The sequence below is a fragment of the Lepidochelys kempii genome, chromosome 19, assembly GCF_965140265.1.
Source record: "Lepidochelys kempii isolate rLepKem1 chromosome 19, rLepKem1.hap2, whole genome shotgun sequence".
Lineage (NCBI taxonomy): Eukaryota > Metazoa > Chordata > Testudines > Cheloniidae > Lepidochelys > Lepidochelys kempii.
In genome coordinates, this window is record NC_133274.1 from 3,081,031 (window position 1) to 3,106,137 (window position 25,107).

Consider the following 25,107-nt stretch of genomic DNA (forward strand, 5'->3'; position numbering starts at 1 on the left):
CAGGACTCCGAACAAAGGCTGGAACATTTTGGTGGTGAACAAAGTTCCCATTTGTTATAGCAAAACTCTTCATAAATAACTTTTAGAAGGGAGCTAAATCCTCAAGTTTCAGGGCACAAGCTAACGGCTACCGACCTGGGGTCAGGAGGAAACTTCCCTGAGGAGCAGGTTCTCCCGAAACTGCAGGGTTCCTGCACCTTGCTTTGAAGCAGCTGGTGATGGCCTCTGCTGAAGACAGGAAGACTGGGCGAGATGGATCCTGCCCTGATTCAATAGGGAATTCCTAAATGATCCTCTTCTTACTCTGTTGGCTACAGCACATAGCCATGGACTGATGCCTCTGAGCTCCTGGGGTGAGATGGCAGCCACTCTCCCAGCAGACTTAGGTGGGATTTGAACCAGGAACCTGGAGGTGAAGGAATCCCTAGCTAAAACCCCACATCTCTTCAGCGTTCAATGGCCAAGCCCCTGCCTCCTTCAGCATCCTGTAACTGAGGGCTTGGAAAGAGCAAGGGGTACAGGGTTTGGAGGGGTTTGGCCTGAGCCATCTGGTCAAAAGCCGAGGGATCCTGCAGTGCTACTGCCCTGCTGGGAACAGGGTAGAGACCTGCTTTGAGCTGCTGGTATGGGCGACGGGGTGCACTTCATCCTAGCTAGATGGCAACCAGGCAATTGAGAATGGACTGAGCAGATCAGGTGCAGAATCCCTCCCATTTGCCTGTCCGGTAGCTGGGCTCTCCTGTAGGCTCTAGGGCCAAAGCCTTCTCCATGGAACAGGGGAGAAATCACAACAGGGACCTGGCCCCATCTCCTGCCATCATCTGCAGGGCAAAGAGCCTGGACGTGGGTATAGATGGTCAGTGAGCGGAGCCAGGCTGGGGGCATCCCCTGAGGACACAGGCCTTGAAAAACTGGCATTGGGAATGGAAAGGCTCAGACAGTGGGAGGGGCCGGTTGCATGTCATGCCAACAAAAGAAGCTCACTAATAAGAAAGACTGTGCCGGAGCCAAGAGCGGCAAGCGTAGGGGGATAATAAGTCACTCCAGAATCTCCCTGTATCCAGACCCTTCAGCTTAAGGGCTTGACATTAACTGCTTGACAAATTTGCTCTAATAACCAGGCTCATAAATTGTGGGAACGAGTGATGCTGCACTTGGTGCTGTTTTGTGGGCAAGAGCTTCATGCTGAGAAACAGACGCCTCTTGCGTTTCCTTAGCAGGAGGGGCGGCAAAGGGCAGAGTGGGAGGAAAGAAATTGGTACTGAGCATGCACAAAGCCCAGTGCTATGTGCTGAGAGGCCTGGGGAGAGAGGCAGGTAGCAGCTCAGTCACGAGCTTGCAGGCCTGAGCCCCTGGTGTCACACAAACTAGGTCCCTCCTCTAACCTGACCCCATCCTCCAGTCCCACTCAGACTGCAATGCTCGGACAGTTCATTATGGACTTGGAAATCCCAAGAGGGCATCGTCCAAGCTGCTCAGTGAATGCCAGTGGTGATGAGAAAAGGAGGACTTGTGGCACCTTAGACTAACCAATTTGAGCATAAGCTTTCATGAGCTACAGCTCACTTCATCGGATACATCAGATGAGTTGATGTGGCCTCGCACCTTCCAGCAGACGCCCTGGTTCTCAGGCGTTTAGACCCCACTCATGAAATTCTCCTCAGGCCTGAAATCCAACCTGCTGAGTCTCTATTTTGTCTGTGTGGGAGAGGTTTGGAGGAGTCAGTTGTGCTCTTGCCATTCGTTGTGTGTTGTTCTTTGGAACCGATTCAAAACCTGCCCTTTAAAGAGGAAAGGGAGTGAGGCTGGTCAGAAATTTAAGCCTGTTGTTGGATCTAAGGAGACTGGTTGGGATTGAGGAGCCCAGCATTGGATTAGCAGGTGGACTGCAGGTCAGGATTGAGGGCATTGACAGAACTGTATTCACGGAGTTTAACACCTGTGCTGCATGAACTTTCACATCAGCGATCTTGCTGACTGTCTGTGAATATTGTCAGGAGCAGCCGAAGGGAATTCACCGTTTCAGTGGAGCAGCGGTGGAGGGACACTAGATTTGGGTGAATACCTCATAACCGTAACTCTCCCCTTTGATCTGCTGCCCACGTCACTATGGGTGATGGATAGTCTTTTGCTATGGGACTGTGCTGTGCCAAGCATGATGGAGCCCTGATCTTGGCCTCAGTGGGTCCATATTGCCGCATTGGAGCCAGATGTCCTGTGGAGGGGATGGCTTGAGAGGCTGCAGGGTGCTTATTGCCAGGAAACTGAGGATGCCCCCCTGCTGACGAATGATAAACGTGGGGTTGGATCCTGGACCTTCCCTTCTGTCTGCCAGACTTTTGTGCTGTCTCTAGCTTGCCAGCTTGGATGCCACTTGAAATAAGTTAATGGGACTTTTTGGGGGGGGAGAGAAGGGAGCAATAGCTTCATGGGCTCATCTGACTTTTTGTTCTTAACCAGGCCAAAAACAAACCCAGCCAAATTCCAGTGAGCATTGGCATTTTCCTGTGCCTGGCCTTCTGCATCGTAGCATTTCACGTGCTTGCTGTAAAGGAGGTGGGAGAAGCTTGTGGTCTGCAAAGAGAGATCTCTCCACAATGGGCTCTGGGGCTCAAAGGATGATGTGGTTAATGTGCTTGCCACACAAGGGCTTTTAATGCAAAGCAATCTCCCTCCCTTGCTTTAATTGCTCATCCTTTCTGATCCATCAAAGGGGATGGATTAGTCTTCAGGTTTGGAAGGCCAAGGCCTGCTGGGATCTATCCCTGACATGCCCAGTCCAGCCCTCTTGGTGAGTTCCCTGCAGTTTGCTGAAATTATCGGGCAGGACTCTATTATTCATTTGTGTTACAATACTGGGATCAGGGCTTAGTGTGCGAAACCTTGTACACACACACACGAGAGACAGTCCCTACCCCAGAGAGCTCAGTCTAAATAGGAAGTATTGTTATCCCTATTTTACAGATGGGGAGATGAAAGTTCACACAACGAGGCTGTGGGAGACCTGGGGATAGATCCTTGATCTTTTCCATTCCAGGTCAGTGCCTTAAACACTAGATCACCTGCTTTAAAGCTGGGTCCTGTCTGCCTTGTACAGACCCTACAGATGGCTTTGAAAATCTGGCCTTCACTTTTATGCCAGTGCCTGGAATCAAGGGTGGGAACAATTGTTGGAATGTCTGCCTCTCTGATCGGCAAGCATAAGAAACCTTTGCAACTGCAAAGCAGATAGGCATCCAAATATTAAACATTTGCTGGCACAGAATTGGACATGCACAATGAAAGCGCATTATGGAAAGTTTGCCCACTCTCATTGGTCACAGTTTTTTCCCTTTTCCTCTGTCATGTGTACAAGTGGTCTGCTGTGTTCTACCCCAGAGGTGATTGCATTTCAGTGATACCATATATTTCTCTCTCTATGTCTATATCTCTAGTTTATTCAGGATGAAAAGCAGTATATTAATAAAACATCCTGCCTTGTCACATTCATTACTAAAACTGCACTCGACAAGACTTTTTTTGGTAGTATCTTTTTAATGTTTATTCCTCTAAAAAAATAGGATGAATTGATTGAATTTTTTCCCTCATCCCCCACTGCCACATATTAAGCCTCATAAATTTCAGTCAATGACAACAACGCAGCATCTGCAGCCATAGCAATGCGGTTTCAACCAAGTGAGGCAAGAGCCAGTGGCTCCAAATATTTGCTGTTTCCTAGAACGCAGAAGAGTGAATGTGTCTGTCTCCGTGGCTGATTCTGCTTTCAATTACACTGGTGTAAATCAGGAGTAATGGTGGGGTCCTCGTGGTGGAAAAACAGCCTGAGTAGGATCCAGATACTTGGGTGTCTCTGCTGCTCCTTATGTAAGTCCTGCCATGCCCATGGAGCAGCGTTCCCAATAACAAATAAGTCATTTTCATACTTCCCCGTGAATTATTGCTTCCTCCCACCTGCGTGATTTTTTTCAAGTTTTAAAGATATTTTGGTTTTGCAACTTTGCCAGTTCCCATCAGCTCTTGAAATATATTTGTTTGTTGAGTTTTCTGGGCTGCTCACAAGAGGTTATATCATTCTGCTCTCTGGCCAGCGTTCCAGTAGGTTGCCTAATTCCACGCGGAGTGATAGATGCACGAGCCCTTTGCTCCCTGGGCAGAGATTCCAAACAGCTTGGCGCCTTCCATAAGTGAAAAGAAAGGGAGGACTTGTGGCACCTTAGAGACTAACAAATTTATTTGAGTATAAGCTTTCGTGAGCTACAGCTCACTGAATGCATCCAATGAAGTGAGCTGTAGCTCATGAAAGCTTATACTCAGATAAATTGGTTAGTCTCTAAGGTGCCACCAGTCCTCCTTTTCTTTTTGCGAATACAGACTAACACAGCTGCTACTCTGAAACCTGCCATAAGTGAGTACAGGCGCCTTGCCCCATGAGACTTCTGAGCCCCAGTAGTGGGGAAAGCACTGAGCCCACTCTGCTCCTGGTTCTGGGTCAGGATCTGAGCTGGCTGGGCACTGAATTCCTCCACCAAGGCAATCCCTTCGAAATCAGAGAGAGCAGAACACCTGGCCACATCGGGCCCTGCAGCCCCTTGCAGTCAATAGAAAGGCTCCTCTCGCCTGGATTTTGGCTTGGGCCAACAGGGCGTTGAGCGCTGGCTGATGCCGCAAGCGCCAGTGTAGGGGTTTGGTTCCAAGTTTGCAATGAATTGCAGGCTCCGCTGATGTGGGGCAAGGTGCAGCATGGTTCATCTGCCCTCTAGTCTTGACCTAGCAGCCTCTTACCCTCCTTATCCAGCCCTGTGTCCTTTCCCCCTGAGCATTTGTTTCAGACACCCTGTTTTAGAAATGATCTTTGCCTTTTGTTTCATTAACCCTGACCCCAAGGGCTTAAGCAATGGGCTTCGATCTTTACAAATTGAATAAATTAAATAATTAACTGCTCTTCTCTGGTTGAAGTGGGGGATCCTACGCATACACTCTTCAAACTGAGAAAGCTATTTACCCTTCACACACCCAACCCCTGGTCTATGAATGAGGACAAGGCTTTCTATAGCTCTTCAGCTTATGGCATCGGGCTGGGAGTCAGGATATCTCGGTTCAAATTTCAGCTCTGCCACTGACTCCCTGTGTGACCTTGGACAACTCCCCTCCCCTTGCTGTGCCTCCGCTCCACAGCTGCAGTGCAAAGAGGGATTTGTGAGGCTCAGATACCGGGAGGCTGTGAGAGTGCCTGCCTAGACAGGATTGTGAACCCTGCAGTGCTGAGCTTTGTATTACAGTCATGAGAGCCCCCTAGCTGAGATCAGGGCCTCTCTGCTCCAAGGAGCTTACCAGCATAACTAAACACAAGGAGATGAAATGACTTAGCCGGGTCATGCAGCCTTCTGGGGCAGAGTGTCGGGACAGAACCTGGGTTTCCTGGGTCTGAGCCACCAGCCCTCATGGCCAGAGTGGGGAAGCATGATTGATTTCTGGACTATTTGTGAGTTCTCACAGAAGGGCGCGCTTCTCCCTTCTTGCACCTGGCCCAGCCTGGAGAAGAACACTGTCTATGGAAGACTGGGGCGGAATAGTTTTCCAGCTTGATGCCAAAACCGAAAGGGTTTGTAATAAATGCATCTATGTGTCTTCAGCTCTGTAATTCCCAGACAACAGCAGCTCAGCCAGTCAAGGTGGCAGAAACTTCTGGGCCTTGCTAACAAGAGATACTTGAAGACTTCCTAGTCCCGCTAGACATATTAACCCATATTAACAGGCGGGTTGTCATCACTTCAAACCGTTCCAGCTTCACTGACCCAAGGACGTCTCACCTCTCTTCCACCCCGTACCGGGGAACCACTCCATGTTCTTCACGCTAATTTCGTTTGGAGAAATCAATTTGTTTGGTGAAAATTTCTGGTTTTTTGTTTTTGTTTTTTTTAAACAAATGTTCTGGGTTGTGGTGTGGGTGGGTGGAGGTGTGCGTCTGTGGTTTTGTGCATCTGTGTTCTTCAAACTGAACCATGACAAAGGGGTGAAGGAAAAAGGGGAGTGGGGGAAAGAGCCAAAGGGAAAACAAAAAGGGTCAACAGTGAAAATTTGGTAAAAGTTGTTTTTAAAATTTCTAATAAACCAAAAAAAGTTGCTTCTTGAAATGTGCAGGAAAAAATGAAACATTTTGCAAACCACATTCTTTGCTTTGACCAGCTCCAGGGGCTTAGCACAGGGGGCTCAGATTCCACTTTTGAAATGATCTAAGCATCTGCCATTTGTCCGATGTTCCTTTGTTCCGGTCGGATATTGGGTGGGGGCACCATTCGGAAAAGTGAGGAAAGCACCCCCAGTTCCGCACTGGGAGATAATGTTGCAAACTGCAATGATGGCTACATTGTAACAAGCCATAGCTGCATGCTGGCCCGGCATCCCGCTGACCAGTTAACTTCCCATGTGGACTCGTCCCTAAAGGGAGACCAATGCCATGTTCTCTCCCACTGGGCACAGCCTGTGATGATGTTGACCAACTTGTAATGCGCTGACCAGTGTGTGCTCCCCTTCCCTTGCCTGGATGCAGCCTGTCTTATAAGAAATGTACTCATCTGCACATGTGTCCATCTGTCCTCCCCAAAAAGGGTCACAGCATTGTGGCCCTGTCCTGCACAGAATGGCAGAGCGCGAAACCCACTCCCTTGGGTGCGATTATTGCCCTCTAGTCAGATGCATCATACGCCTTGTGGGCCAACTTGTAATCCGATGGCATCAAATAAAGCTCAGAGCAGCCACAGAATTTCAGCCCCTTCGTTCAGTACTTGGTGAAACCAAGAGTCCAACATGAGTTAACCAGAGAAGCTAGGTCCTGCTGCCTGGCCCCTTTCCAGGTGCTTCTACCTGACTCACCTGCTCCCTGCAGGGGTCTCTCCCAAGTGAGCAGCTTTGGGCCTATAAGGACTAGACGGCCTGCAGGCTCTCACCTGAGCCCTGGCCTCAAACCCAGCACCAGGGAGCAGCTAATTAGTCACAGGTGGGACTCAGTCCAGCTCCTTTAAAGGGCCCTCCCACCCTGACATAAACCCTTTTAAAGTCAAGCAGTAGGGCCTGTGGCTGTGGGTCAGAGAACACTGGGCTGTAGTCCCACTTCCTCCCAGGCACTCCATATGGCCGCAGCATGTGACATGCAGAGGAGTGGGGAACCCTGTGCAGCCGCTGTACTGTAACCTTTAGCAATGACTGGGGTGGTGCCAGCAGATGGATGATCCTGGGTAGGGGATGAGCAGTGGGAGGTGGGAGCCGACTGCAAATATCTGAGAGAGACGTTGCAAACCTTTCCCAAGGGCCATCAGCGTCCCTGCAGTGTCTCCCCTCCCGACTTTAGATGTTTGTTCCTCTTTGCAGATTCATGTACTACCACTAAGGCCTGCTGGGTGTCTCCACCCCCCTTCCTCTCTGCAATGGCTGCCCCATCAGCTTGCAAGGGCAGGGTCAGCGAGGGGTGAATGAGGAGTGCAGGGCTGTGCCAAGCCAGGTGGCTTTTCAGCTCTGCCTTTAAAGCGCAGAAGCAAGCTTTGAGTTAAAGTTCATCCACATAAAACTATCCCCAAATGGGACCTCTTAAAACCCTTAATTCCTCTGGATTGTTACTAATTGTTGAGGGTGGGAGCAGGGAATGCAGTTGGCAAGGGATCCAAGTGAGACTTTAATTGCCTCTTTTGTGCCTCGCCAGAGACTTAATAGGAAAGAATGAGTTTAGGGGCTGAGTGCCCCACAGTATGAAACGCAGGCTCACCGTGTTGGGGATAGCACGCAAAGATTGCCTCTTGCAGCACATGCTAAGGACAAAACAGAACTCTTATTTGGTGGCTGACATGGGGCAGGCTAGGCAGATACCAGCCCAGACCATCTGGCTTTGAACAGGGCACTGAGCAGTTCGGTCCTTGCTGGAATTTGGAAGGAGATTCTTCAGGCTTTGTCATTCCAGCAGCTGCAGCGGTAGGGATATTAGAAAAGACAGCTCATGGATATCATGTCAGAAAATCCTCACAGGTAGATGCCTGGCTCTGTTGCTAGCTTTGGTGCAACTGCACTTTCAGCTGTAACTTCCCCCGGCTTCTCCGGGGTTACACTGGGGTGAATTTGACCTGAAGACTGCAAACAGGAAGGCGGCATTAACAGCGGATGGAAAGAGCTGCAGAGAGGAAGCCATTTGTAGTGCACAAGAGGTTGCATTGCTCCTGTAAATGTTCAGGAACTCTGCAATGGATCTACCTCTAGCTTACACACAAGCTGCCCTTTTTCCTTATAGTCAGCAAGAGAGCACCCCTGTAGTCGGCAGTGAGAGGATGGATCAAGGGACAAAGCACCATGTCCACCGCTGGCATTAGACAGTGCAGGAAGACTGAGCCCTGGCTGGAGACATCCCTGTGAATTTGGCAGGTGGATCAGATGGGCCGGGCTTTGACTTCCAGCTTAAGGAGTGGAGCCATGCCTGAGCAGTGCATGGTAGTGACGTGCCTTTTTTCTCTCTCCTTTCTCAAAAGGCTTTGTGATAAATAGTACTGAAGGCAAAACAGCTGCATAAAACCAGATGCTCCCAAATCTGTTCCTGTTCCAGCCACTGCTGTCACTGGAAGAATATCCCAGCTCTCCCGTGCATGTGCAAGACGCTGTTTCTAGTCTTTCATAAGAACTACACGGGTACGTCTACACTGCGTAAAAATCCCGTGGCATTGAGACTCGGAGTCTGGGTCAATTGACTGGGGATCCTGGGGCTCGAGCTGCAGGGCTGAAACTAGCAGTGTAGATGCTCGGGCGGGAGCCCAGGTTTGGAGACCACCCCCTTTTTGAGGGCTCAGAGTCCAGGCTCCGGCTGGAGCCTGAATGTCTACGCTAGAATTGTATAGCCCCGCAAGCCCAAGCCACGTGTTTTAGTGCAGTGTAGATGTACAGCTCCTGTTTGGGGACAATGTTGGTTTTTCGTCTGGTTCTTTGAAATGGTGAATAGTCACAGAAAGGAATCCACACCTGCTGTTTCCAAGCTTTCCCGTTGCTGGGTTATTTAGATTTCTGGGCTCGGTGCAGCAGGCGAGGAGCTGGGAGGCTTTTGGATCTGCTATTTGTTTGAACTGAAGTCCAGTGCATTGGAAACTCTGATCTGCCGTCAGTCCCTGGGAAAAGCCTGGTTTGCGCCAGGCCTTACTTCCCCCAGTGGGGCAGGCTGCTTCTGCCTGTGGCATCATTCTCCGCAAAATCATCTGTCCCTGGCTAACTCAGTGAGATGGCTGGGAGCAGAGGCTGCGCTCAGATGCTCTGAGCAGGAAGGGCCGGCTTCAGAGATGACAGAACTGCTGGCCTTGGCATAAAGACCCCATTTCCATTTACCAAAAAACAACATGTATCTGTCCCTGGCAGATGTCTCTTGCCATGTAGGTGGCTGCTCCCGAAGGCTATGGTCACTTCTACGCTGCTTGTGTTAGGCTTAGCCCCAGCAGGGAGACGATGTAATTTCAGACCCAAATAGGACAGACTTTAAAGGGTCCATGTACCTTATACCTAAGTCAAATGAGGGTGACATAGCAAGTGTGTGCCGAGGCATCTTGCTAGCCGAAGGCACCCCAGGCTGGACTCATCTCTGGAGTAAATGGTGACAGCAATGGAGTTACACCAGGGGTGAACCTGGCCTACTCGGCGTGCTTTGAGCTGTTGCAGTGGCATGCCTGTACCAAAGTGCTCCTGTACGGTAGAGACTTACGGTGGGAGTCACCAAATGGGGCTGTTACAGAGTCTTACAGATCTTTCTCTTAGCGTTCTGGGGAGTGGCGGCTTTGAAGAAATGCCGGGGTGCTGTGCGTTTGGTGAGGCACAGTCTGTTGGGGCAGAGCTGCAGCAAGCACCAGCTGGCGAGATTCTCTTTGCTGTGGCTCGCGAACTAGCCAAGCTGGAGAGCAGAGTTGCTTGCTGGGGGCCCAGCACAGGTTTTAGGCCTGACATTTCTGAACACCGGGATTGTCTGAGCGCCAGTCGCGACCACCTCCATCCCAAGATTGGTGTCTGTGGCACAAACAAGCTCCGCTAAGAAAATACCCTGGCTCCGCATCACTGATTCCTCTGCCAGTGGGAAGCCAACTTGCGGGGCTGCAAACTCTGCTTGGCAGAGGGGAACCATAGTAAGGACAAGCCAACAAAACGAGAAGAAACCAGTCTCAGCCTTGTCAGTGAAGAGCTGGCCCTGGGCTCTGACATCCACAGAAAACCATGCAGCTCCTGAAAATCTCTGGTCCTGTAAGGATCCAGCGCACGTCAAAACCCACACTCCTTTCATCCCCGTAAGCTACACAAGTTCCAGGTCTGTTTTTCCCCCGGCATGCCATGAGGCACGTGAAACCGGTTCTATTTTGCTGCTTTGCAGACTCCTCTGGCAGAAGCCCCATCAGGCAGCACGTGAGCAGCCATGTAATGTGGTCTCTCGGGGCACAGAGCGCTGATCCACTCAGTAAGGAATTCTTACGATGCCTGTCATGGAGGCTAGGTTTCCGTGAGATAGGATCTCAACGGGGGGAAGAAAAGCAACCAAGAGATGTTATGGTTTTGGTTCAACTCTTACATTTCAGTGCTGTGATCCAGCTAGTCATGGGAAAAGCGAGGGCTTTGGGAATCTGGAACCCTTTAAGAAAGATTAAACTAGATATTTGATTGCAGGGGAAAATAGGAGCATGATAATAAGATTGCGGCTTTGAATAGCTAGAGATTAGCATTACTGGGAGGGGGGTTAAGCTGTTTGCTCATGACAAATGCACAAGATACATGTGTTGAGGGATGGGGGGGTGTCTGCACAGTGCATGATATCAGCCATGCACACAGCAACTCGTGTGGTGGCAGAGCTGGGAACCACAGCTCATGGGGCAGACCAAGAGCCCAGGTCTGCGGCCCTTAACCACGCCCAGAAGTATTTAACTCATTTAATGTCCTTCCTTTAATGTCCTTCATTTAATGCCTCACTTCCCCACCTGTAAGGGCTCTTGTCCTGTGTGTAACGTGTACATTTGCCCCCAGGGACCCCGCGTAGCCTGCAGGTCCCCGCATTGACCCAAGCGGCCTGGCTGTGCTGGACGTCCGCTGTCAGGCTGAGGCCAGCCTCGGGCCACGTTGGGTAGCTCCACGTGCTCCTCCGCAGGATGCTCCTTTGCCCGGCTCCTCTGAAGCTGTTTCATTGGGCTCGATTCTGCTCCCGTCGACATCTCCCATTGAGCCTGACGGCAGCTGGACCCAGCTCACTAGAACAGCACTTTCCTGGAGGAAGTTGGATGATACCTACAGCTACCACTTGAGCTCTTGGTTTCCCCTCAGCAGACAGCTCTTAAGGGGGAAAGAGGTTGTGGGCTGCAATGCTGCCCAGGCTTCTCGCTGGAGACCAGGAAATGAGCAGGGCATGCATCGGGATGGGTCACCGGCACAGGAAATGAATGCAGGTGACATTCTGGCAAAAACAAATGTGTCCTTTGGGTTTCGATAGAAAGTTTTTTTTGTTTATCTGCTTATAACCGAAGGTTTTTCTGTGAGCAGATTTATTAGCAGCTTTACTCCTACCAAGTGGCATTGGGCAGGGAGGATCGTGTGTGATGTTAACCTGCATTCCCAGCTTTCGTTGCTTGGCAAGGCTTGCTTTTCCTCTAGAAACAGAGAGAGGATGAGCCTGATTCCCCACTCACTCACCCCAGTACAAATCAGGAGTCCATGGAGCTGTGCTGGTGGAAATAGGAGAGTCAGGCGCAAATACTTGGAAATGTAGTAACTAATTTTATACACCGCTGACCTGAGCCTGCTGTCTGACTGCAAAGTCTGGTGCTGTCTGGTGCTAGCCTTGGCTGTATTTTGACTAGCATTGCAGGGAAACAATGATCTGCAGCATTAGGGAAACTGACTCTGCAACGAGTCATTTGGTGCACAACTGGCTCCAAGTGGGTTATTGCAAGCAAATTACCATGTAGGTACATTACCTCCCTTTGCCTGCCCATCAAAAAGGGTAACAACCACCATTGTAAATGGCTTTGAGCTCTATGGATGGAAATTATCATAGACGTAGTAACATAGAATATCAGGGTTGGAAGGGACCTCATGAGGTCATCTAGTCCAACCCCCTGCTCAAAGCAGGACCAATCCCCAATTTTTGCCCCAGATCCTTAAATGGCCCCCTCAAGGATTGAACTCACAACCCTGGGTTTAGCAGGCCAATTAGAGCTAGGTGGTATTATTAATTACTATCCTATAAAGAATAATTGAGAGTTCATTAATTGTATCTTGATAGACCTTCCTGCTCAGCTGGTCTTAACACAGTAATTTCAATCACACTTTGAATTCAGTATTTCGTGTGGGTTAAGCATGTTTCCCCACTGCCCCTACCTTTATTATTGGGAAATCTGCCGGACATCAATCAAAATTCCTACTCTCTGCATGCTGGCTTGGGGGCAAAGGTCTCCTGCGTGAAGCTAACAGATCAAAAGCACTGGTAATGGGAGGGGAACATTTTTATGGAATCCAGTTGTTCCACTTTCTATTGAAAGCATTTTCTTTGCTGCTGGTACCACTGTGTTCTTGTCCTGGGCACTAGGACAGCAGCAAGCCAATGAGCTTTGATAGGAAATGCGGTTTTTATTAATGGTTTAGTTTTATGGGCTCCTCTGAGCTTAAACTCAGAAATCCCATGGAGGATCCTGTGGGAAATTGGCTGGGAGGCTGGAAATCTCTTGGAATTTAGGATCACTGCTCTTCTAATAACTTGTTAGCAGTAACACACCTGTGAATGGCAATGCCCCAGTATTCTCTCCTGTCTAAATAGTTCAAAGTCTCTCAGTGTCTCTATGCAAATAATACCAAGGCAACAAACAGGCTTGGCAGCTTTCTCTTGGTTAGCGCTCCGTCTTAACAGGCTTAAAGAATTCTGTTACTTCCAAGGGACAGTGTCCCACAAGGGAGTGGAAATGAATGAACAATGGCAGTGGGACCTGACCTGGTTCACAAGCTCTTGCTGATACATAAATGCATTGGCTTGCAGGCATGGTATTTGTTTTCCAAGGTGCAAGGTTGATCCTTGTTCTCTTGCAATGACTGTAGGTCTGGTAAGCTGAGAATAAGATCTAGAGTGAATCCTATCCTTTGGCATGTCACTGCAATAGCCTCGCCATTGTTCACCTTACCATTATGGACTGCTGCAGCATGACTGGCTTGTAGATCTTTCAACGTGCCCCCCATATTTGGGTCTTCGCAGAAGGAGAGAGAGAGAGAGACCCCTAGAAAAGGCGACACACACAAATTATTCACACCAGAAACTTCTAAAATGCTCCAGGATTCCTTCCTTTAATGTACATAACTCTCTCTCTAACTTCAGCATTGTGATTCTTTATTACTGATCTAAATAGCTTTCAGCAGTGAAACATGAAAGGACATCAGATTTGCCTGGACCATCGCTAACCCTGAGCCTAAAATGAATAATGTCGCTTGAAATGAGGGACATTGGAGAGGTGTGGCAGTTCGGACGCTGGTGCCATAGGACCTGGCGGTCCAGTGGGGAGGGCTGCAAACTGGGAAGAAGGAGAGGTGGGTCATTGTACTAGCTTTGCCACTGTTCTCTGGGCAAATCACCTCGCCCCTTGTTCCAGTTTTGTGGGACAGCGGGGCCCGGTTTGCTAAAAAGGCTAATGAACTTTCATTTACACCACACTGTAAACGTCTGATCTGGATGGCCTCCCGTCTGTGCTGGAATGCTCATTACTCAGCGGAGGGAGGGACAGAGAGAGGGGGGGAGAGAGAGAGAGAGAGAGTGTGTGTGTGTAAACTCCTCTCTAAAACAAACTTTTATGTTTGGAACTTGGTTAAATAGGTATCCCCTCTGCCTTGCTAGTGACTACAGATGCTTAATTAAAATCAGCACAAATTCTTCTGAGCTGCCGTAAAGCGGAGTGTGAAAGGGAGGGGGGGGGGAGCTTAAAAGTTTTTCATTTCAAGAAATGCCCTTTTTTTGGCCATCTTTAAAATTCAAAGCCAACATCGCTGTTGCTCCTTTGAAAGGTTGTTGTTGTGTAACAGAAGAAGTTTTCCAAGCTGTGCACCCCATCCAACTGGTGGGTTATAATGGTTTCCAGTGAGTCACGCTAACCTGGCAAAGTTCCTACGTACTGCACTGTGTGAAATGTGTAGCATGCCCACTGTAAAACTGACACAAAGCCGCTGGGGTAAATCTGATTGGGGCTAAGCCAAGCTATAGATGCAATACACAGATTCTTTCTATGCTCCTCTCGTCTGTGGCTAAGATGTGTCTGTGGCTAAGATGTGCATGCGAAACTGTGTGCAATGTAAGGACTTTTGATTTGGAGAGAAGTAAGAAAAAACATAATTAAATGTGATTAAAAATCGTAACCTGAAAGCAGGCATGGGTTGGGTCCAGCTTTCTAGTAGTAGCCACTACACCAAATACACCGGATCTAGCCCCTTCCTCCTAGAGATAGGGGTCTATGCAGAAGTGCCATACTGAGAGAGGAAGATCAAGAGGTGACCTGGACAGGCGGTGATGTTCTAGGTGATCTTGGTACTGGGCCTTTAAGAACTGACAACCAACTGTTGATCAAAACTTCGTGTTGGCTACATCCGGTTCTAGAGGCTCTCTAGCGGCTGAGTGCAGAGCAGATCCGTGACCTGTTCTGTCAAAGCGATAGCTGAATGAGTGACGTGGCGCAGCAAGCAGGGGCTGTGGCAAACCAGTAAAGGGAAGCCAGCCTGCCTGGCAGGTGGAGGGTGAACGAAGTTTGGAGGCCTGAGTGGGGCTGGGGATGGGATGTGGAAAATCAGCTGGGATCCTGGCCCCCACTGGAAGGGAAAATCCATCAAGAAAAGTGCAACATAGAGACCTTGAGATGCATTTTTTTAAAAAAAAGGGGGTTAATTGACAAACCCCACAAAAGTCACATGCTTTAAATCCCTAAGGAAAGGCTAGGCTGTTCGTCATTCTTACAAGGCAAAGGGAGGGCAGGCAAAGGTGAGAGGCTCAGCCACATGACGGGGCCAAGTGCCCGTTTCTTCTCTCTGTTTGGAGCATGTCAGGCAGGCTTCACTGCTGTCACTGACTCCTTGCACTTTCTTCCCCCAGTGCCATCTTGTTGCCTGGAGGACAGACTGCCATCAGATCTTGCACCGGTATCTGGGTATGTTTCCCTTTTGTCACCTCGCTTTACTTCTCTCCTGAACCTTCCTTCCGATTAGTGGTGTTTGAATTGAGCTGTGCTTTTTCTGGGGGGCGGGGAAAGGGTTCTCTGGTGCAGCCCTTGATCTCTGTACCACGCGGTCTCTGCACTGAAAACTATGGCGCAAACTGGTCCCCGAGTTACACTGCTTAGGTGGGCTCCAAGAAAACTGCTGGCACCAGCTCCTTGGCTGGGCAAAGTTTTGGGGGCCTTGACCCTGTCTGAAATGGTTGGAAGCAGCTAAGATTGCAGGGTGGAAAAAGAGATGGGGGGCGGTGTTGTTTTTCTGGGCACAGCCACTGGAAGCAACAGAGCATGTGGGTTTGAGAAACAGGCTGTCTGGGTTTGTCCGGGATCCTTACGTGGGTGAGGCTCCCAGTCCGGCCAATGAGAGCTGGAAGGAGTAAAGGCTTCATAATTGTGGCCCAGTTGCCACCCAGTCATGGCCTGTCCTTACAGAATCATAGCACTGGAAGGGACCTCAAGAGGTCTTCTAGTCCAGTCCCCTGTACTCATGGCAGGACTAAGTATTATCTAGACCATCCCTGATAGGTGCTTCTCCAACCTGCTCTTAAAAATCTCCAATGATGGAGATTCCACAACTTCCCTAGACAATTTATTCCAGTGCTTAACCACCCTGACAGTTAGGAAGTTCTTCCTAATGTCCAACCTAAACTGCCCTTGCTGCAATTTAAGCTCATTGCTTCTTGTCCTCTCCTCAGAGGTTAAGAAGAACAATTTTCTCCCTCCTCCTTGTAACAACCTTTTATGTACTTGAAAACTGTTGTCACAGTCTTCTCTTTTCCTGACTAAACAAACCCAGTTTTTTCAATCTTCCCTCATAGGTCATGTTTTCTAGGCCTTTAATCATTGTTGTTACTCTTCTCTGGACTTTCTCCAATTTGTTCATATCTTCAATTTGTCGATGCCTTATGGCTGGGTCCGAGGGTTGCAAGGCAGAGTAGGGTTCAGGATCTGTGAAGCCCTCTCCACTCACTGGGGTCAGAGTCTGGAAACCATCAACAGTTGCTAATTAGTCCTTGTGCATTTCCAGTTAAAAACTGTGCCTGTCTCTGCTTTCCTTCATCTGGGCTCTGGATCTTTATCTACCACGTCCACCCCCAAAGGGTCTCCCAGCATGATACATCCCATTGGTAGCCAGTCCGTGCTGCCGTACAGTGCCACATAGGCATAGCCCCTGGGTGGCGCTACGTGCAAAGCTGGGTGAAATTACTGCTCTCCACCCCCAAGGTTTTACTGTGCTGTTCACATCCCCCTCTCAAGATGGCAGCAGATCTCTGGCATCCTCAGTCCACCTGCCCCTCCAGCTCTTTCCATGTGGTTTTACAGGTCCACCTTCCAGGTGCATCCTGGAGCACATACAGATCCCAGCTCCACCTTGATGCAAGCAGATTCTGTACTGAATCTGAAGGCACCTTCCCAATCTACCACACTTACTTTTCAATAAATCCACGTGCAGTTCTAATGGGGGACAGGGGACCCTAGGAAAGATGCCATTGCAGCCCTCAGCACTGCAAAGTTTGGGTGCCCTTTTGCAAGCAACTCCTCTTGGTGTCGCTGCTCTCACAGACACTGAGGCCAGCATTGTCAAAGGTGGCCAAGAAGTGCATGGGTCCCAACTTGAAATGCCTTCACGGAGCCTGGTTTTCAGAGAGAAGTAAGCACCCACAGCTCCCCCTGACTTCCTCTGGGATGGCTGGTGCTCAGTATGTCTGGGAAATCCAGCCCAGTGGATCTGTAGTTGAACATCCAGATACTGAGGCATCTGGGATCAGAGACCACTGGTGAAAACATTGGCCTGAATGTGCTGCTGTTTGGAAACAAGAGCAGAATTTGGAGATTAGCACTGTAGCCTCGGGGCCAGCGTTGGTGTTTGGGAGTTAATATCTAGCTCGTGAGAGTCGGTTATCTGGGGGAATGAAGCACACCTTCTGCACAAACAGAGGGCTGTAAGCTCTCTGGACATGTAAATCCACTGCAACTTGTCCATGAAATGAGAGCCTGTAACATGCACAGTAGGAAGACAAGAGGTTCTGCCTGCATGATGCACAGAGCGGATTATTGCACATGTGATTAGTAAATGTCAGATAGGGGAGGAAGGATTATTGAATGTAGGACATGGGGGGGGGAAGAATTATTAAACATGTGACCTCCCCAAAAAGGGACACATTCACACATTGCAATTTTATAAAGTGAGCCTTTTACTGACTCTAGAATTGGCTTTTCATGTATTGCATCTGAAGGGACCGCAGCTCTGTGATAGTGCATCAGAAGGGTGCATTGGTGTTCCAAAGCCTTGGAGCTGTAAAGATTGCAGCAAACTCAACTGGAAATATTTATTCCATGTCTCCCAGCCTTCACGGTCTACAATTACCATTTTCAGGGAGCAGTGAATCTGATATCCATCTGAACAGGAAGCTGGGAGCTGTTGGTCTGTAGAGAATTGAGGACAGAGTTCAAACTGAGTTGGTGGCATCTAAGGTTATGTAGCAGCAATGGGTCTGATTCTGATCTCTTGCAAAGGTATAACTCAGAAGGAGCTCTGTTGAAGTCACAGTGGTATGAACCTGGTAAAGGAGAGAAGCATCAAGTGTGGTGCCATGAATCCATAGCAACTGCATTGAAGTTAATCTGCATTTACACGGGTGTCGTGGAGAGCAGAGTCTGGGCCAAACTCAGTGTAACTCTGTGATGAACATGAATTTACCTTAGTGGGTGACCTTGACCATGTCTTAGTACATGACAGCAGTAGAACAGAACCTGCTGGTTACATTAATTCATTCTGCACCTTTTGTCTCTGGGACTTTAGCAGTAGATCTTTCTTTTATACTGAAGCTATGGGGTACATTTTAATATACCTGGTAGTGTGGCCGTTACCAGATGCCACATATCCTAGATGAGCACCTTGTTGATCTATAGCCCTAGAAATCTCTGGGGGTGCTCTGAGCCATGCCTGGTATGCTCTGGGTGCCAAGATTTCTGACGATCCTCCCCCCACCGCACCCCACCCACGATCACTGAGCTGGTAAAGTATCTAGTTCCTTTCTTTGTGTATGACTAGCCACTTGGCCTGGTGTGCAATCAGGAGTCACTCCATGGGACTGAATGGATTCACACTGGGGTAAGGGAGAGAGACAGCTTAAATGTATCTGTTAACTCATGACCTGACCCATGCTGAGTCAAGTACTTGACTAGTCCAGCAAGGGGTTCCCTGGATGGCAGTGGGATTGTTCACGTGAGGATGGGCTGTGGAACTGCATCCTTCAGCACCTCCCTCCTTGGCAGTGCCCTTCATCACAGGTGTACGTTACCTGGCCGAGGTATCTAGCAAAAGGCCATGTGCTACCATAGCCTTGCAAGGGCCCTGCAAGGCTGTCCATGCTCTTGAGCCTCCACTGAACTGAGTGGGAGCTGAGGGGGCTCAGCACCCGTTCCTCATGGCCCTGGGCCCTGGCTGCTTTTGGATGCCAAGCCCTTCCCACTGCTCTGCTAATGCTAAACAAGTGGTCCCGGAGGCCACCAAAGCTGGGCCTTCTTGAACTGTGGGAGGTAGCTAGTTCCTCCCATGTTGAACCTCCAGCCCTGAATGACAATGGGCCTGGAAAGGACTGTTCTGGGAAGTGACTGTCCTAGGGACCCCAAAGAAGATGAGGAAGGCTAAGCTGCCACAGGTTCCCTCTCTAACTTTTGACAGATCACTTAATCTTGCTGTGCTTCAATTGCCCTTTGTAACATAGTGGCTGTAACACTTTGTCCCTTCCCAGGGGTGTTGCAAAGACCAGTTTTGTAATGGTTGCCAGGTGTTCATTGCTAGGGTGACGAGAGATACGTAAGTAACTAGAGAGACGCAGGCCAGACAGCACCTTGTCCGAAGCTGCCTGCTCACCAAAAAGCCTTGATAATTTTTGCGCAAAGCCCCTTCCTCCAGGGCCTATCTCATCATACCCTGCCTGCCCAGGAACGCTGCACCTAATTGGCAGGTAACTGTATCTTTTCCTGCCTTTCCCTCCCCCCCGCCCTTCTCAGAGAGAAACTCAGTCAAGTTCTCAGTACAGAAATTTATTTTAATGGAAACCTAGCTCTGAGGCAGCTTTTTCTAATTTTTAAACTATTTCATATCAACCCTTGGCCTGACATTTGTTTTCTTTGAATTTGGTTGGGAAAAACCGGTCGACGTTTCGAAGGCTATCTTCTCTGGAATCTTGGCAGGCGTTGTGCCGTATCTTTGAAGAAACTGCAAATGCAAAACAGAAGGCAAATCTTAGAGAAACCTAGCAAGATTTTCCCCCTTGCTAACCCCAGGAATGGGAACAGCAGACTTTTGTCCCGGGAAGGGCAGAAAATCAAGGGAGTGATGATTGGTGACAGTCATTCAGGTTCAGAGGTCAGGAATGGAGTAACCGGAAGCCGCAGGAGGAGAGGTTCTAACAGCCCGTTCCCGAAGGCCCCAGTACTTTGCAGCGTCTGCTCCTGAAACCTGATTACGTTGTACAGATTTAAAGTTTCCTCTGGGGGAACAGGCTGCAAGTTACTTCTCCCGTTCCATGTATTCTGCTGACTTTCTTCAGGTGCCTACTGATGAAGAACCCTTTCCGCTGGCTAGTGTTTGAGGTAGCCAGCTTCTCCTGCCAACAGCTGGAACAAGGCATCTGCTGGGGTGGGGGGAATGTATGGGTTTCAGATGCCAAGCCCACTGTACCACAACAAACTTCATATGGAATTTATTTTCCTAACTATTGTACCTTTCCAGAGCATGAGACGGAGCTCATGAATATATATATATATGTGCTTAGCACTGGCGATCTTTGAAAGAGAGAGTGATTTAGACTTAGAATAATAATAATAATAAAAAAAAAAACCTCCTCCAGCTTTGAAACATTTTCTTTGTCTGCATTAGGCACATTGTCACGGCACTGTGCACACAACTGTCAAATAAGATTACATAGGCAAGCAATGCTTGTTTCCCCTGTAACTTACAGTCTGGGTGTCTGGGAGCAATTAGAATGTCTGAGATGTAAAGAATCTAAAAATCCATGCAGGAGGCGGTGGTGGGTTTCTGTGTGCATATAAGGAAATACAGAGAGTTGCCATCCTAGAGGAGGCGTGTTGTATTGATTTGCAATTGAATTCTGATCAGGCCATAACTTTTTTGTATGTTGCGTGATTCCTTGTGACGTACGTGTGTGTGTGTGTGTGTATGTGAATCAAATATTATAGAAAAGGTGAGATTACAACGTGAGTAGTTGGCTGCAGGTTGGGCAGGTGAAGATCATGAGGCTGGATTTCCAGAGGCCTTGTTTTCATTTTAAAGGTTCCTTTTTTATGAGGGCCAAGACGGATGTCAGCAGCAGAGTAGAGTGTTAGAGGGCACCAATTATCAAGCATTTGTCCAAAGCCCGCAGCAGGGTTTGGTGATTTCATGGCCCTTGTTTTCCCACTGCTGTCCCTAAGGAACTGATAGGGTAGATACTGACGCTTGATCCCCTTACGCTGGCCATTTCCAGAAATGAGCTAGGCAAGCCCATAATCCTGACTCTCCACCTCAAAGCTCTGAGTAATGCACTAAAGATAAAGGCCAGCTCCTCAGCAGGTGTGAACTGGCTTCATTAACTCTGATGGAGCCAGGTTGATTTATACCAGCTGAGGATCTGGTCTAGCGTGTGATTATGTTGGAGGGGGGAAATGTTCTCCCTAACTCCACAGGTCTGTTCTCAGTGTCTGTGAGTCAGAGCTGCTGGCTATGCTGGCCCCCAAACGTGTCCTAGTTTATACTCTGGTCATCGTCATGTCATGATGGGAGAGTGAGCTCTAGTCCTTTACACCAATAGAACTGTTGGTTAACTTCCCATAGAATCTTTATTACCAGTGCCCATGTGAATGACCGAAAGAACTAGACACTGTTCAGGCCAAGAGCCAAGTAGGATTCAGAAAGGATTTGTCATGGCTGTGGTTAAGGGGAACACCCACAGTCACATTAGATAGGATTAAATAAAAGGTATAAGGGGTATAAAACCTTCTGCTTTAGGGTATAAAACCAGCTTCTAGCTAATGGGGGTCAGGAAGAAATTCACCTTTTGGGCTGGTTATTCCATAATAGTCCATTGTGCTTTTGGGCGGGGCGGGGGTGGAGTGGTGGGGGTTCCTTGCGCCTTTCCCTAGCTCCGGTCTGAGAGAGGACATTGGGCTGGATGAAGGTTGACTGGGGATGATGCTGACCTTACCTGGGAAGAGCCGTTAATCAGCATGAACTGCGGAGTGTTTTTAAAGGCAGGGCCATCCCATTAAGTGTGTCTCATGCCAAGTGCTACAACACGCCTTGAGGGGCTTGATCTCAGAGGATGGGTGCTCAGCACTGCCTGAAAACCAGGCCCCATCATGGTATCTCAGGCTCGGCACCTAAAATCACAGGAAACTGGCTCCCAGAAGGGCTTAAATCTCCTCTCAGAACAGACTCCTTGGGACCCCACAGAAACATTGGAAAGGCACCTTCTCTCCTCTAGGCCACTAGCCTGTTGAATTGACGATCAGTCGTGCATGCGTAACCGTCTTTCTGAAAGACCCAGAGAAAATGCAGTGTGGGTTCCACGAGGCATTCCCTTAACCAGAGGAGATTCCCTGGCCTGTGCGATGCAACAGGTCAAACGAGATGACCACAATGGTCCCTTCTGGCTTTGACATCAGTGAAACTTCTTCCCAAGGCTGGAGGCACTCTGAACCTCCTGAGCAACGTCCTTAGGCGAGGGTCGCCTCCCCTGTGGTATAAAAAAAACAGAACATCTCGGGTGACCCCAAGTCATAAAACTGGCCAGCTGGCAGTGTGTGCGGCGCACCTTTCCAGACTTCCTGGGACAGCTACTTCAAGAAAGGACAATCCTGGGAAAACCTGGCCAGGTGGCAACCCGACCTTGGGGCAAGCTGTCATCGAAAGCTGGCTAATACCTGGCAGGGGTAAGACATGGAGTTTTATGGTCAGAGCACTGGTGATAGATGGAATATTTTACCTCAAAAGCAATAATTCCAGCCTGTCTTACTCCTGGATTCAGTACAATCTCTCCTAGCCTAGTGTGATGGTAAGACATGATAGATTAATGGCTCTTAACCTTTTCTATACTGGGACACCCCCTATGAGGTGGTTCTATGAGAAGAGCAAGGGTGGTCATGATGACCCTCTGACACCTGTGGGTGATCCCTTGGGGCCGGAACAACCGGGTTGAGAACTCCCGAGAGAGAGATTTGCCCACAGGCTGTATGTGTGTGAATTAGGCCACTCAACAAGCAAGTGGAAACAACTCTATTATTTAGTTTAGACACTAGGAGTTTGAAAGAAACTGAACCGAGTTTGATGGAGGACATTGATACGGTGAATTTACAGGATAGGTAAGTTACACACACCCTGTACGATACAGTCATATTGTGTGTGTGTGTGTGTGTACACATACTGTATCTAATACATTAAACTATACAAACTGGCCCAAACTCTGCACTCAGTCATGCAAGTGTCACTCCATGGTGACTCTCTTTGAAGCCAGTGATCTTACTCCAGATCTGCATACATGTAAATTAGAGCAGGATTTGGCCCAGTGACAGCAAAATTATTACTAACTGCAGTCACAATATTATCACAGTAATCCCATGGTTGTGTAGTCAGAGGAATAAGCACATGCAGTTCTAAGCCGCTCCTGTTAGGGGCAGCAGATAATTTCAAACGGTTCTCTGTTAATAACCTACATGACCAATGTCATAGCTCATTTCTCTCTCCCCGGGCACTGTCTTTTGTATATATGAGACCTATGCTAGCTGCCAGGCAGCCTTGTATGGAGCCTGGCCAACACAGAACAAAGTGCTGAGCCCCACAGTACCTGCCTCATCTGTTACTTCAGCTATACATATATTTCCATCTGAGCCAGCAGAAATTCCTGGTTTCTGTATTGCATGCTAAATTGAATGGGCCAAATTCTGCTCTGTTTTATACCCTGTGTAATCCCTCTGAGGCAATGCCCAATGCGAGATTGCTCACATGAGGCCTAGACACCACTTAAGTCTTCTGTGCCACTGAAGTCCTGCTTCACCCTTGTGCTGGCCATCACTGGGGTGAATTTCATTCCACTGGAGTCTGTGGAAAAACTCTCATAGGATCATAGAATATCAGGGTTGGAAGGGACCTCAGGAGGTCATCTAGTCCAACCCCCTGCTTGAAGCAGGACCAATCCCCAGTTTTTGCCCCAGTTCCCTAAATGGCCCCCTCAAGGATTGAACTCACAACCCTGGGTTTAGCAGGCCAATGCTCAAACCACTGAGTTATCATTGACTTTAGCAGGGCCTGGATTTCTCCCATCATCTCTCCTCCAAGGAGTTAACAGTCTAAAGGCTTGATTCTCCTACCCTTACTCGCACTGAATAGTACTTGTGCATGGGAGTAGTCCCAGCGAGATGGACAATCCTGTATAGACCCAGCATTAGCCCAGCTGTAAGACCAAGCTCAAAAATCATGACTTTAAAAAAAAAAAAAAAAAAAAAAGTAAAGATCCATTTCTTTAGTGGATTATTGTTGAAAGTCTTCATGGAAGAAATGTATTTTAAAGGTGGGATTTGAATCAGAAGAGGGTGGTCGTTTGCACATGAGACAGTTCCGGGCACATGCTGCTCCGCTTAAATTACTTGGGAGTTCAGTCTGAAACTCGTAACTTTATCCAAATAGCTGAAAAATGATTTATGGACTCCCTGGGAATTTACATATCTACAAGAAGATTAACAGCCAATGTGTCTGGAAAGCCATAAGTGGAGTTATAAAATGACTTGCACAGTGGAGGAGAGATCAGTCTGGAAGACCCAGCCAGGCTTGTTATAGACGTTTGACTTGAAGGCAGCGCCTAAAGAAAGCTCAAAAGAACAGGAAATTGTCAGTTAAAAGGAAGAACATGCCAGTAAGGCTCTCTTGACAGCTGTAAAATTAACTGTCCCAATTACTTTCAATCACCTGGCAGTGATATTATTTAAATGTTGGAACTGAGTGGGGCAAAGTGGGGTGGGGGGGTGAGGAATGGAATCAAAAGACACACCAAAACCAGAAAGACAGGATTTTAAACCTATGACATTAAAATAAAATGACGGGCAGAATAAACATTGAAAAAAAGTTTCCCATCCCAGGCAGCCATCGTCACTGTCAAAGGATTGGGAAATGAAGATTATGTACCTTGGCTTTTTCTAAATGAGAAAAAGTTCTTGCAGCAGTTCTCAAATTTGTGGTCTGTCGTGTCCAGAAGAACAGCAGAGAAACCCAAATGACAAGAAAGCCGGTGTGGTGCACAGGATACAGCAAACTGTAAATGTGGCACTCCGAAAATAATGCAATGTCGGGAAGAAAAAGCTGCCGATAAATGTTGCTCCAAATTTCCTGGAGATGCAAGAGGCCGCTTCTGGTAACGCTTTGTGCTGGAAGTGTCTGAAGGAGGAGTTTCCAAAGCTAATGACCACCGTGAAGAGCTGGAAGATCCTGGTTTTGAAACTGTACACTAATAACTCCAAAACTAATAAAGCAGTTGAAGGCTTTGTGGCACGTATATTGACAACTCCCCACAATCACCTGAGGCTGTTAGTGTACAGAAAGTTTTCCATCCTTTGGATTAATGTGGAGTGTCTCTTGAGAACACAGATGGGTTACAGATGGCATTACTGACCTTATATTATTAATCAGAACCACCATGAAAATTCTTGCAAACAGTGAAGGGAGAACTCTGTGGTTTGTGCCCAGATAATATTACTTGATAGTGATGGATGTGTTTTAAATCTTGTGACAGACAAGATACTGAAGTAGCTCATACGGAGAGCTCTCATCCAGCAACCACTGGCTATTTTAAAATATATGATCCAACAAGAAATGAAA

The 25,107-nt window shown here is 48.4% G+C and overlaps 1 protein-coding gene across 1 annotated transcript in view; it reads left to right on the top strand.

The window, feature by feature from the left end:
* COL8A2 (collagen type VIII alpha 2 chain) overlaps positions 1–25,107 on the top strand; it is a 150,536-nt gene that overhangs the window by 44,876 nt on the left and 80,553 nt on the right. The window contains exon 2 of the mRNA XM_073318068.1: positions 15,110–15,164. The gene's annotated coding sequence lies outside the window, so the exon portion shown is untranslated. The remainder of the gene's footprint in view (positions 1–15,109; positions 15,165–25,107) is intronic.